Genomic DNA, 14,266 nt, shown 5'->3' with positions numbered 1-14,266 from the left:
AGCAGTGGGCTACTTTTATAGCTGTATCTTGTACAGCACTGAAATTGTTGGTACTTAATAAAAATATCTGGGGAAGATGCTCTTGGTTTAGTTTGGCAACCCAGATGGAGAAGCTGGATAAGACAGCATCTCTGTAAGCTTTGAGATGCAGGAGCATTCTAACTATGCAACCTCCACCTCCCCATTTTTTATTTTCATCTTATTTGACCCATCATGTCTGGACACACTTTGTATGATGGAGGGCTTAATATCTTTACACTTGGCTGAGACAAAATGTGCAGGCCATTTAGACTCTGAGATTTCTTGGACTTGGTAGAAGATGTTCCAGAAGAAGGATTTGGAGAACCAGAGAGTGAAAGAAAGATCTTTCTAGCAATCATTAAAAATATCCCTGTTTTCTTGAGACAGTACAGAGTGTAGTGACTCTAGCTGCCATTAGTTCTAAGCAAGTGACGGACCATGCATCTTACTGCGATCCAGTGCAACATGACAAGGGATAATATTAAGGAGGTTTTAGTACCATTATACAAGGCACTGGTGAGACCTCACCTAGAATACTGTGTGCAGTTCTGGTCTCCCATGTTTAAAAAGGATGAATTCAAACTGGAGCAGGTACAGAGAAGGGCTACTAGGATGATCCGAGGAATGGAAAACTTGTCTTATGAAAGGAGACTTAAGGAGCTTGGCTTGTTTAGCCTAACTAAAAGCAGGTTGAGGGGAGATATGATTGCTCTCTATAAATATATCATTGGGATAAATACAGGAGAGGGAGAGGAATTATTTAAGCTCAGCACCAATGTGGACACAAGAACAAATGGGTATAAAGTGGCCACCAAGAAGTTTAGACTTGAAATCAGACAAAGGTTTTTAACCATCAGAGGAGTGAAGTTTTGGAATAGCCTTCCAAGGGAAGCAGTGGGGGCAAAAGATCTATCTGGCTTTAAGATTCTACTTGATAAGTTTATGGAGGAGATGGTATGATGGGATAATGGGATTTTGGTAAGTAATTGATCTTTAAATATTCAGGGTAAATAGGCCAAATCCCCTGAGATGGGATATTAGATGGATGGGATCTGAGTTACCCAGGAAAGAATTTTCTGTAGTATCTGGCTGGTGAATCTTGCCCATATGCTCAGGGTTTAGCTGATTGCCATATTTGGGGTCGGGAAGCAATTTTCCTCCAGGGCAGATTGGAGAGGCCCTGGAGGTTTTTCGCCTTCCTCTGTAGCATGGGGCATGGTTGACTTGAGGGAGGCTTCTCTGCTCCTTGAAGTCTTTAAACCATGATTTAAGGACTTCAATAGCTCAGACATGGGTGAGGTTTTTCATAGGAGTGTGTGGGTGAGATTCTGTGGCCTGCGCTGTGCAGGAGGTCGGACTAGATGATCAGAATGGTCCCTTCTGACCTTAGTATCTACGAATCTATGAATCTAAACACTACCACAAGATGATGAATACTGCTGTATAGACAGCCTAGCATTTAGATTGCTTGTTTACTTGCTGAATTACATTCCTTATACTCATACCACATAATCTGGTAGTAGTGTTAACTATACAATACACACAGGGCCTGTGTAATTCCATGCACTTCAGTGAAGGTATTCCTGGTTTCCACTGCTGTAAGTGAGAAAAGAATTGTGACCACAGAATTTATTGATTACATGTGTCTAATTCTGCTCTCAGTTACACCCTGCAACCCCCCAGAATTCTTATTTGTGTTTATTAATGTGTTCCTCTATCAGCTATTTGTTTAATTGGGGATCTCTATTGCATTTTGCATTGAGTGTTCACTTCATACATAGATGTTCATTGTTCTTACTCATGGCTTTGTTCCTTTCTTTCACACATTGGGAAAGTTTTCCACAACCTGAGTGTTTATGTGTTGAGTGCAGTACTCCATGGACTTTAGGGTCTAATGGAGTGTGAGAGGAGGCCTGTGGTTTTTCATCTTGTTTTCAGCTGTACAAACATCATGTACTTTTCCCTTCCTTTTAGAGGCCAGGCTAAGGCCTACTAAAGCACCAGTGTGCAGCAACATAGTTGCTGAGACTTTACAAGTCAAACTGAGAGGACCTGATGCCATTCACCTTAACACCAAACATATTGACAGTGTTTATTTTTTCTGCCCCAGCCTCAGCTCTCAAATAAACATATCAGTGGCTGATTTTCAGTGCTCCCCAGAAGGGAAGCCTAAAGCAATATCTGTCCCATTGTCAATAACAAGTATAACCTGTTCTAAAAAGAAAGAGAGAGAGAGAGAGAGAGAGAGAGAGAGGCATGAACAAAGTGAGCGAATAATTTGTATCTTATTTTGAGCCTTTTTAAGCCTCACGTTTTTCCCTGAGACACTTTCTAAACATGGGGAATCCTAGTTTTGCTATAATGCTTTATACTGTGCAGTCCCATTGGGATCTATAGAGGATCGGTCGGTACTTTGTATATTTTTTAGCATGTGCACCTTGCCTCTGGGGAGAGCCATTCATTAAATTGCTGTTCTGGGCTGATGACATACAGATTTACTGTTCTGCTAATCATGAAAATCATGAAGCTGGGCAAAAGGAATCTCTCTCTGATGTGAAACCCCCTTGAATTGTCTGAATTTTTTATTTCGTGGTCCTGAAGCAATTAGAAGTCAGTATAGATACATTAGTGAAAAGGTGGCATGAGTGAAAAGAAAATCAGACCCCATGTCTGTAGTCCTTGCACAAGAACTGCTGGATTTGGCTCAGAGTGAGATTGGTTATTTTTCTTTATTGTTTGTAATACAAGTATTAGGTAACTTCATCTGTTATGTCTGATGGTTTGTATGTGTTCAGGGGTAAGTTGGAGAACGCTGAAGGAATTTATATTAGCCACTAGTGAAGCCACTAGAGCCCAGTACTGTCTTAATATTTAAACATATTATTTACTTTCACTGGAATATTCCAACAAGGTTCTAACTTCTTCTCAACACATGTCCATAGCTCCTATTTCTGGCATGCTGAGTTATGTACTTGATTCGCTCTGTTGAATTATTGTGGTAAAATTAAATATTATCTAATTCAATAGTATCCTTTGTAGCAGAATGCAAATGACAGCCTAGAAAAGTGCATCTTAACTTTCAAATTATATTTTCTACAATCCATGATTTTTTATGCTTCTTGTCACAACTATGGTCCTGGATGCTGTTCAAGCTACTGAGAGACCACATCAAACTCCTTTCTTTCTGAAATCACATTAGGTATATTTTTACAACCTAAAACACCCCTAAACAGGCCCTGCAGTCACACTTAGATTTAATGGATTCTAAGATGAATTCATTTAATTTTAATAAATTTAGATCTGAATGAAAAAACAGAATGTCCCGCCCAATTGTTGAATTAATTGCAACACAAATATTACAGAACTATGATCACATAATAAAACAAACACCCATGGTAAGATAATATTCCTTGACACCATAAAGGTTAGCTTTTGGAAAAGAATAAAAGAGCATATCCCACTCACATGTTACTAACTACAGTGCAGTATTTAGGAGTATGATACCACTTCTGTACAATTGGAATTATAGTAATTAAAGGCACTTGGCTTCACAGGTGCAGGGATATAAAAAAACAGCTCCAGTAAATATAGATAGATAGATAGATAGATTAGATATTATGAGAAAAACACATCTATTATTATAGGTTACTTCATAATTTACATGTGCTAGACACTTTGAAAACACTTAAGAAGGATGGCAGAATTTACAATCCTAGGCCAGACAAATAGATAGAAGTTAGGGGAAAGGAAATTGAAACAGGAATGGAAAAATTATATACAATTTAAATACACTTCAACTTGATTCACTATTGTCAGTATGACAGAAATGGGGTCGTTAAGTGGGACCTAAACATGGACAGGTCAGGGGATCAGCAGATGAGCTCTGGGAAGTTGTATCATGCATACCCCAGCGAGCCATACAGAACATGGCACAGAGGTGTGAAAAACTGAGAAACCATTAGACAAATCTAGGAGCATTGGCAGAGTAGAGAGGTTTGGGTGCAACACAGATCTTGAGAAGGGAGGATAAACAGAGAGAGATTTATGAAGAGTTTTGAAGGTGATGACAAGAGGACACATTTCTCTGTGTGTATTACATGTAATACACGCACGATATCAGTGTGTATATATAAAATACTCTATACCATATTAGAAAGTCTCTTTGCTCCTTTTTCCACAATCTCTCTATAATTGTTTTTCTCTTTAACTCTTCTTGCCTTCTTTAAGATCAGTACTGTTCCTAAAAAAGAACATGAAGTCAATAATATTTGTGTTCAAGTCAAATTTTCAAATCCACAATGTTTTAGTGTGTTTTTAATGAAGGAAGTTGAGCTCCAGCTCAGATTTTTTTTCTTGTTGTGGTGTATGACTTAACAATAAAAGTATTTCATATCTGCCAAATTCTGGCTGCCTACTGATTTCCAGTGGAGATATAGGAAGCCTCCTTTCCCAGTACATTAGTAATTTGGATTGTGGATATCACAAGTATTTTGATACCATTACGTCAGATACTTTCTTCTTAGGAGTTTTTGTAACTTGGAAGAAGCTGTTAAAGCCAAAAGTGTTTGCAGTGTTGTGTGGCCATATTGGTCCAAATAATGAGAGAGAGACAAGGTGAGTGAGATAATATCTTTTACTGGACCAATTTCTGTTGGTGAAAGAGACGAGCTTTCCAGATATACAGAGCTCTTCTTCAGGTCTGGGAAAGGAGCGTCACAGCTAAATACAGGGTGGAACAGATTGTTAAGAATAAGGAGTTAACATCTTGCAAGAGATTATTTAAAAAGAAGTGGACAATTAACACCGCTGCAGCCAGTCATAGGACAAGGGAGGATCAGTGGGTTACAGATTATTGTAATGATACATTTCAGAGTAGCAGCCGTGTTAGTCTGTATTCGCAAAAAGAAAAGGAGTACTTGTGGCACCTTAGAGACTAACAAATTTATTAGAGCATAAGCTTTCGTGAGCTACAGCATCCGATGAAGTGAGCTGTAGCTCACGAAAGCTTATGCTCTAATAAATTTGTAATGACACATACAACCAGTGTCTCTACTGAGTCTCTTTGGAGTCCAAAAGTAATGAATTTAAGCTCAGACTCATCTTTTGCAAGTGTTGTACTGGTTTCCTTTGAGGATAAAGACTGAGAGTTCAGATATAGAGTGATCATTTTGTGAAAAGTGTTCACCAACAGTGATTGGAAGTTTTTGTCTTTTATCATTTTTCTGTGCGAGTTCTTTCAAGGGTGTAGTGATCGTCTGATTTCACCCACATAGTTGTTGGGGCATTTAATATACCGAATGAGGTACACCATATATTGTCATAGCCACAGGTGACGACTTTCCAAAGTCCCGGGGGGGAGGGAGGTCAGCCCCCAGCTCTGCCCCAGGCCCTGCCCCCACTCTACTCCTTCCCCCAAGGCCTCACCCCTGCCCCGCCTCTTCCTGCCTCCACTCCACCCCACCCCACAGGTCCTGAGGCAAGAGAGACACTGGTGCAGTGCCTCTTGCTGGTTGCCTACGGGATTAGCTCAATTCCAGCCCTGGAGCACCTCCTGCTGGCCAGTGTCTCTCCTGCCTCAGGCCCCGTGTCCCTCCCAGTCCCTGGTGCCCTTTACCTTGGGGTTCTGCCCACAGCAGTACCCCCACACTCAGGGTCTCCACTCCCAGGGGAACCCCCAAGCCCACCTTGCCTCAGTGGCTACTGCCAATCCTCATCTAGCCCCCTTTCTCTGGGGCAAACTGCAGTCTGTGATGGCCACTCATCATTGGCAAGGGGGTTGGACCTGCTGCCTTTTCCTGCAGCCCCAGTACCTCCCCCGGCCTTTAACAAGGCCTCAGCCTGGGGAAGTTGCCAGGCTGGAGCTCCTCTTGCACTTCCCCAGCACTGCTCTGCCCAAGATATCCTGTGCTCCCAGGCAGCTAGGTCCTTCTCATTCTAAGGCTGGAGTGAGACTCTCTCTGCCTTCTGGCAGAGAGCTACAGCTCTTTTATAGGGCCCAGCCTGGCCCTGATGGCTGACTCCCAGCCTTTTCCTATTGGCTCTCAGCCCCAGCCCTCTCCCAGGGCTGGCTTTTAACCCTCTCAGGACCACCCTGCTACAGGCACCTAACTACCACAGGCTCCTTTAAAAATCTCAGCCAACATTCCTAAATATAAGATCTATTAAAAACATTGTAGCTGCTATATAGTAGGTTACAGGACATTGTTTATGAATTTATTTTGCACACTGCTGTAAGATCAATTTTTCCAATAGCTTGTCTAAATTCTGCAGTGCAGTTAATAAAGGATATGGCCCTGAAATGTACAGAATTGATGTGGGTACTATGCAAAGTCATATCATCTGATAGAAATAGTTGTCGATCTACATTGGTTAGCCCTTCAAAGATGTGGTTATCCTTCATATTCAAAGTTGAACTTTTGGAACAGCTTTGTGACTATTATAAGGTTTGTACATTGCAAACCTAATTTAAAGGGCACATCAAGGGTTTCTCAGATTTTAAAAAAAATCTACTCTCTCTCTCATATCCTCACTAAGCAAATGCCTACTAGTGTAAGAGATTTTACTTAACACTCAGAGACAGATGGGAATGGCTGTCAGCAAGAAAGCTCTTACAGAGAAGCTGTATGACATCGATAAAGAAGTTGCTCTGTTGTTCTGAATGGAGCAGTCAGTTGATTTAATTGGCTTCATGTTCACTTCTTCCTGTATTACTGCTGGTTCAGAAGAATGGGCTACCTACCTGATTCCCTAGGACAACATAAGAACAGTGGTTAAAGTAGATTGAAATAGGCCAGGCAGATGTTACTGCACCAGCAAGAAAGGAGGAGGAGGTGGTGTAAGGGAGAACAGCTTCCCTAAACCAAGGATAGGAGGGCGAGCTGTGCACTGCCTACTCCCCGTTATATTAACCCCTGCCTACAATGTCTCTCTGGAAGTTCAAATGTATCCATATTTTCCTAACCAAGAAGGTCCCTCTCTAATTTTAACCTATATGGGGATTTTTATAGATCAAAGAGCCAAATCGTCAGCTGGCGCAAACCGGTGTAGCTCCACTGAGCTCAATGGCACTATACCATGCACCAGCTGAGAATATGGCCCTTATGATTTTAACTTAGAGATGCCACAAAACACTGTCAGGTACAGCAAGTAATCCTCACTTCATTTCATCATAAAATGCTATGCTGAACGGCACTGAATTTCTACTTCCAGGATTACCCTCCATCTCTTTGAACATGGTGCCTTGGAAGGTGTCACGATAGCACAAACAAACCCACAATCCTCTTGTTTCAGAAATGACAGTTCTTTAATTCTCAGAGAGAGTTTACATTGGGCAAATTCAGATGTAAATCCTGTTTAGCAAGGATTAATTTGGTCCAGTGGCTGTCAGAGACGTTCTGTACAAAACACTATAGGTGCACTCTCTCCCTCTCTCATACAAAGTAATCACACATAGGTTTCAGAATCTCCTCTCAGGATCATGGGCAGGCTCCTTTACTGGAGAGACCCAGAGCTCCCCTCCCTGTTAGTCTCTTCCTCAGCAGAAATCCACAGCTTCTTGCTTCCCAAGTACTCTTGGCAGAGAAACTCATTACCATTTTGATCTCTCCCTTGCGCTGAGAAATGGGAGAGGCCTATTTATGCCCTCCCTTGCCAACATTCCTTGCTGTGATGCCTACAACCCAAGAGCCCTGGTTAATACAACTCCCTACAGGCAATTATTGGATCAAACCAGAAAAAGGGTAGTGCTGGACCAAGGGCATGTTTTGAAGGGACAGCGTACTCATTTACAGGCAGAAATCAGCATTATATACAGTTTTAATATCCAGTTATTCCAAACAAGTCAATCAATTCTCCAGATCAACAGATTAATTGCACAACATTTATGAATGATATCTGGCCTTGACTTACATGTTTCTATCTTACAATAGAAGGAAATTGTGGCACTGGTGGGGAGGTTTTTTATTTAAACTTAATAAGAGATTTAGTGTATCTATCTGATTCCTGAAGAGACCTGCTTATCAGGCCTACTCCCTACTCATTCCTTCCAGTTCCAGGAATATGCGGCTTAGAAAATTATTTTATTAGATCTCTGCCCAGCTGAACCTACAAGTTCTCACAGTAACTGGTTTCATAGATTGATTAATTTCTGATTTCTGTCAAACCAATGTGAATTACTCTTGAGCTAAGAACATCTCCTACCTTGCTACAAACTAAGGGTATGATTCTGCTCCCACTGAAGTCAATAGCAATTTTATATTAGACATCAGTGGGAGCAAAATCAAGTCCGGGTAGTCAAAATCCAGAAATCAGGCACAAATCCACAAACGCAGATACCCGGTCCCAAGTCTGAGTAGAGACCTGGGCACTGGGGGTGGTGGGGAGTTTGACCCACGAAGCCTGTCAATGCTCCACAAGCCCTGCTAGGACTTTCCTCCTTCCTGAGGCTTCACTTGCTTCCCATCTTGTGGAGTTTCATTCATGACTCCTTTGCCGTGACTGGTGTTAGATTCCATTTTCAAACATAAAGACTATGTTTGTGCTAGCAGATTTAAACAGCTTTCCATCCTCATCCTACAAAAGATTTTTGTCTGGATGAAAACAAGGCCTTGTTCCTTTTTACCTTTTAGTGCCCCTGGATCACACAGCCTATGTTCTGTAAGGCAGCACTCATTATATAGGCTTGCCCACTATTGCCAGTATCGTTAAGGATCAGCCAGAGTTTCCATTACAGACACCTAATTTCAGAGATTTAAATTCATACATTAAAAAAAATTTCCTCAGTGTGAAACTTGGCATTCAGGGGTTCACCCAGAAGCAATTTCTTTTTAATTGATACAGCTCCATAATTGCTTTGGTCATTTTTAAGTGGCAGGTGAGGAAAACACAATACACACTTACTAGCTTTAAGTGCTTTTTTGTGTTCTTGGAATTTATAAATGAGTGTGTTTTATATCGGATAAGTCTACAATGTGAATTAATTGCCTGAAAGAAAAAATGGCTGGTATTATGTACTAAAGCTATAAAAACAATTACTAACCACATGCACCCGCTACTTTTTCATAGCCATTTTTAATACACATTTGTTATTAAAGATCAATAATCAGGGTTTCTAATGGAAATGCAGACAGACCCTTAACTATACATTCACTGGCCAGGCACTTTTCTATCTTGGCTTAAACTATAATGGATTTATTCTTGCACGTTGAAAATTTGATGCTAATTTTTAAAGAGTGGGTTTGTTTTGGCCAGCTTCTTGGCTCCTAAGAGAACTGCAAAAATTGCACAGTGGAGATTGCTGCCATTCTGAAGATAAGGGGCCTTATTCACAAGTCACTTACACCAGTGCAAATCAGGAGTAAGTATAAGTGAATGAAGACTCTGAGAAGACCCGTCACTGATTTCAGAAATAGTAGATAGCTAAGCTTATAAAATGTTGTCTTTAAATAAAATTAATAGGGGCTGTGCAATAGACAGTCATATTGAAATAAACAACAGAGCATACTGTATACTTTACAGGATATGAGAACATTGAAAAGAAACCAATAGTAAGCTACTTCTGTGTAGACCTTAAAAATGAATTTATAACAAAAACACTTATCATGCAATTGTACATATATGAGCAAACACTTGTGCCTATACAGAGCTCCACTGGTTTAGTTTCAACTAGAACAAAAAATTGTGCACACTGTCTCAATATATATTGTATTATTATATATACACCTTTTGGAGTGTAAGCTAGGTAGGTTTGGCACTGTCTTTTATTTTTGCATGCTATACAGAGCCAAGGGTATTGTCAGAGCTAAATGGATAATTATTAATGATGATTAGAAACTGGGGGTGGGGGTCAAGGTAATAATGGGGAAATGGGATAAACTGTCCCCTTAACTCCTTGTCAGGCAGTCAGCTCTAATGCGGATCCACAACTCATGACATTACATGTAAAAACCATATCCCAGGGAAACTGCTTCATACGCCTGGAAGTAAACTCCTTTCTGCTTCTTAGTGTATGTACACTCAGAAACTCACAGGAAAGCGTGGCTATTTTTAAGGCTTCTAAATGGAGCATCCTCTTCCCCTTTACACAGTCCCCTCTCGCTTCCCATTGGAAGGAATTAGGGGTTCTAAAGCAGTGTTTCAGAAGCTCTTCACACTCCCACCCCAATATTTTGTATTCTGCTCTAGCTAGTAGGTATCTGCTAAATGTTTCAAGCCCAGAATTATTATAGAAGGACTGGTAATGACCCTATGTTTAGGTTATTTAACACTTTCCATTGGGAAAGGTTCTCGGGACCATTTTTGAGATGCTCTAACACCTCCATTGTTTGCAGCAGGCCTGTGATACTGGGGCGGGGGGTGTTATTTTTTGGGTCCCATTAAATTCTGTTTAGTTCCTGCTGATATATAAACTGTTAAAAATCACCAATTTCCCTCTCTCACTTGCATTCTTCAGGAAGATAGGAGGGCAAGAAATTAGAGTCAGATTCCTCTTGATCAGCCCCATCAGACCATTTCATACTTCTAGAATAACCCCCCTCTCTTGCTGTTAGCCAATGTAGTCAGTCTTGTAGCTCAAGGGGCAGAAGTCTGTGAAGAATGTTCAGGGTTCAAAGCCTGCTCATGCCACATAATATGGGGGGAGGCATTATAGTTACAGATTTGTCCTTTTTTATTTTTAAAAAAACCCTAGGACATTATGTTAAACTATTATAAAAACATTTAGCTTGCAAAGTCACATCCTCGAAAGTCAGGAAATGTAAGTTTTATAGGTGTCCATGCAACCTTAATTCTGCCCCCTGGTTCATATGAATTATGGTACAGTCTTCAGTTATATGATCAAATGCCATTTTCCCCATGGACCCCTCCCTCATTCAGTGCAAAGGATGGACACACAAGAAGGCAGAAAGGGCAACTGTAAATCTGGCATTTCCTAACTTTTGAGTGCTTGGTTATGCTGCCTAGACATTTCTTTCATGTAGGTGAGTGGGATTTTTTTAATATAATTGGAAATATGTGAAAACATTGTTTATGGTGACAAAGCCAGAGAGTTTTGCCACAGGGCAAAATTTGAGAGACAGAGCAATGAATGCAAATTAGATGACAAAGGACAGTGCTGGTAAGGAACTGGGGCTGATCACTCCATGACAGAGAAATTGGTGTTAGAAATGAGCATCCAGGAAGTATGGTCAATAGAGATAAATAATAATAAAGCTGCATGTGTGTCACAGATGTTACAGGAGTCATGGATTCCTGATTCCCATGTTTGTTTGTTTTTTAAATATCCATGGCTTTTGTAGTTTGGGCTTTTTTGTGGGGGTCAGTGGAGTGGTGGGTGGTGGATGTGTTAATAAAACAGTTGCACCAGTTTCACTGAGAACCTTACGCACTGCCAGGTTAAATCCTAAGACTGCATACCCCTAAAAATGACAGCTCAGCAACACTGAAACCACGGCCCAGACTAGTGGACTACAAATGACAGGTTTAATTGTTCTAGGAGTCGTGAGATTACTTTTTTCCCAGTGTACCTTATTCTTCAAGAAGATGGTGGGAAATCATATGATCTAGCAGCTGCTGGAGGGAGTAAAAATCTCCACACTGGGAATTACATGGATTTTAAATTCCAGTTACCAAGAGTTTGGATATGTTGCATAAGAGATTTTACACACTACAGTTTGTTGATTCTTACACACATTCTTACATTTGTGGATAAGAAGTTAAAGGGTAATATTACCCAAAATGGGTTTGTGATCTAGAAAATTCTGCTCCTGGATAAAATTCATTGTTAATTGACATTCTAAACTAAAATAAAGCAATGCTGAACAGGGTCAATGCCATTAATATTATGTGAGAATCCAGAAATACTGGAATGGAGAGGTCATATTGACAGTGCTGCTGTGTGTAGCACAGTGGCAATGAGGCACACAATTCTAGAGGCAATATGACCAAAAGTTGAATTTCAAGACTGTAGACCATGATTTGGAATTTTCAAGATTACTAACATTATTGATGATCTTGGCAGTATTCTGAAGTTACTCAATGGGGACAAGATTGCATTTGACAAGGCCAGAAAAGGAAGGATGCCATAATCAAGATATGAGATGACCTATTAATTCATCTAGTCCATCTTCCTGCCAACATTGAATCGCTCCTTAGAGTGCCTTTTCTCATTCTTTGTTCAATCCAGTAAGTAATTTGTGATGAATCATTTATCAGACAAATTTAGCCACTTTTTCTGCTCATGGGATCCATCTTTCTCATATATTTCCAACACGTCTCTAATAGGATGCTGCTGCTCTCACCTGTGTAATGTAATCTACCAGACAGGCTTCTGTAAAGTCAAGAAAAGGGGACATAATGACAATTAAAGACCATCATCTGTATGTAATGTAGGAAATCTAAGAACAAGTCTTGCTGCTTGAGGTGGAGTACTGCAATCATCTGAGGAGGTCATATTTATTCCTAATTACATCCTGTCAGTTTACCAGGATCAGATGGTGTTCACCCAAGAGTTCTGAAGGAACTCCAATATGAAATTGCAGATCTACTAACTGTGGTACATGATCTATCATTTTAATCAGATTCTGTACCAGATGACTGGAATATAGCTAATGTAACGCCTATTTTTTAAAAAGGCTCCAGAGGTGATCCTGGCAATTACAGGCCGGTAAGCCTAACTTCAGGAAAATTGGCTGAAAGTATAGTGAAGAACAGAATTATCATTCATATAGATGATCACGATTTGTTGGGAAAGAGTAAACACAACTTTTGTAAAGGGAAATCATGCCTCACCAATCTATTACAATTCTTTGAGGGGGTCAACAAACATGTGGACAAGGGTGATCCAGTGGATATAGTGTACGTGGACTTTCAGAAAACCTTTGACAACCTCCCTCACCAAAGTCTCTTAAGCAAAGTGAGCAGCCATAAATGATCTGGAAAAAAGGGATGAACAGTGAGGTGGCAAAATTTGTGGAGGATGCTAAATTACTCAAGATAATTAAATCTAAAGCAGACTGCGAATTCTCACAAAAGGATCTCACAAAACCGGGTGACTATTCCCAGGCAGAATTGAGACAAAGCCAAATGCTGGCTGTCTCTGCCCATAGAATGCCAGAGCACATTACAGTTTGTACAGTTAAAGAATAAACTATTCCCTTTACATCAGAGACAGTGCCACTAAGTCTAGATGTCCTCCACAGACAACCTAAGTAACCCTTATCATAGAGACCCCTTGAAATTCAGCAAATTGTTTGAACACAAAAAAGTCATCAAGTGTCATAGTGGTCATGTTCATTGGGCAGAGTAGGAAATCAACTGACATATTTTAAAGACTTCTCATTGTCATAATAGTTCTTGTCCATATCCTGTATTAGTTAGAGGAAACAAGGATGTTTCCAGTAGTGGAAAAGTAAGAATTCAGGGAATGGAAAATTAAGTAAATTTGCCTGAGAACATATATTTTGTGCTTTTAGGAGTGTGTAGTAAAGTGCATGGCATCATTTCATCCCTGAAAGCCTGAGGTATACTTCCGTTGAAACACTTCTATATTTTGAAAGCTCTGAAAATCTGATCTTTCTTTCAATTTGAAGTCTTTATGACATTACACTGAGGATTCATTTTTGTATTATTATTCTTTATGTCCTTCAAGATATTGAGTGGTTAGAAGTGTTCTTGACATTCCCCCTCTCTTGCTATTCTGTTATTAAACTTTTGCAGAACACATCACTTCTGAAAGTGAACTATAAAATGTTCTCAGTATACACATAATTGACCAGGCCATCAGTCATCCTAAAATAATATGTTAGTACTTTTATATGATTTTCCAGTTTGAAAATGTTTGAAAATACTAGCTAATTAATTCTCATAATACCCCTGTGAGGTATGTAAATATATATTATTTTACTACAGCTTCATCAAGAGGTTAAGTGGCCTATTGAACACCATATGGAGAGGTAAACAGCAGATCTGGGAATAGAACTCAAGGTCTTGATTTTTATATCAAAGTAGAGCCACATTTTTGTCTATCAAACATTTATGGAGACATGAGCATTTAGTCCTGATTTGCATGGCAATGTTTGTGCAAGTAGACACGCATTTGTATACAGATAATTAGGAAGGTATCTAACAGATCATTCTACATGCAGCAACTCAGACTGTGCGTGCAATCATAGTAAACACAAATTAGGATGTGCTACTTCCAGCCAGAAAAGGGACTATCATAGAGCTGAAGAGATAACTGATTTTGCAA

General features: G+C 40.0%; 1 long non-coding RNA gene across 1 annotated transcript in view; it reads right to left on the bottom strand.

The window, feature by feature from the left end:
- Positions 1–4,231: 4,231 nt before the first annotated feature.
- The window catches only part of LOC122459691, a 36,450-nt gene continuing 26,415 nt past the window's right edge, over positions 4,232–14,266 (bottom strand). Inside the window, exon 5 of the long non-coding RNA XR_006280536.1 lies at positions 4,232–4,261. This is a non-coding gene — a long non-coding RNA (uncharacterized LOC122459691). The remainder of the gene's footprint in view (positions 4,262–14,266) is intronic.

This window comes from Dermochelys coriacea, chromosome 4 (genome assembly GCF_009764565.3).
Source record: "Dermochelys coriacea isolate rDerCor1 chromosome 4, rDerCor1.pri.v4, whole genome shotgun sequence".
NCBI lineage: Eukaryota > Metazoa > Chordata > Testudines > Dermochelyidae > Dermochelys > Dermochelys coriacea.
Note: the sequence above shows the minus strand (reverse complement) of the source record. Positions and strands in the feature narration are given on the sequence as shown.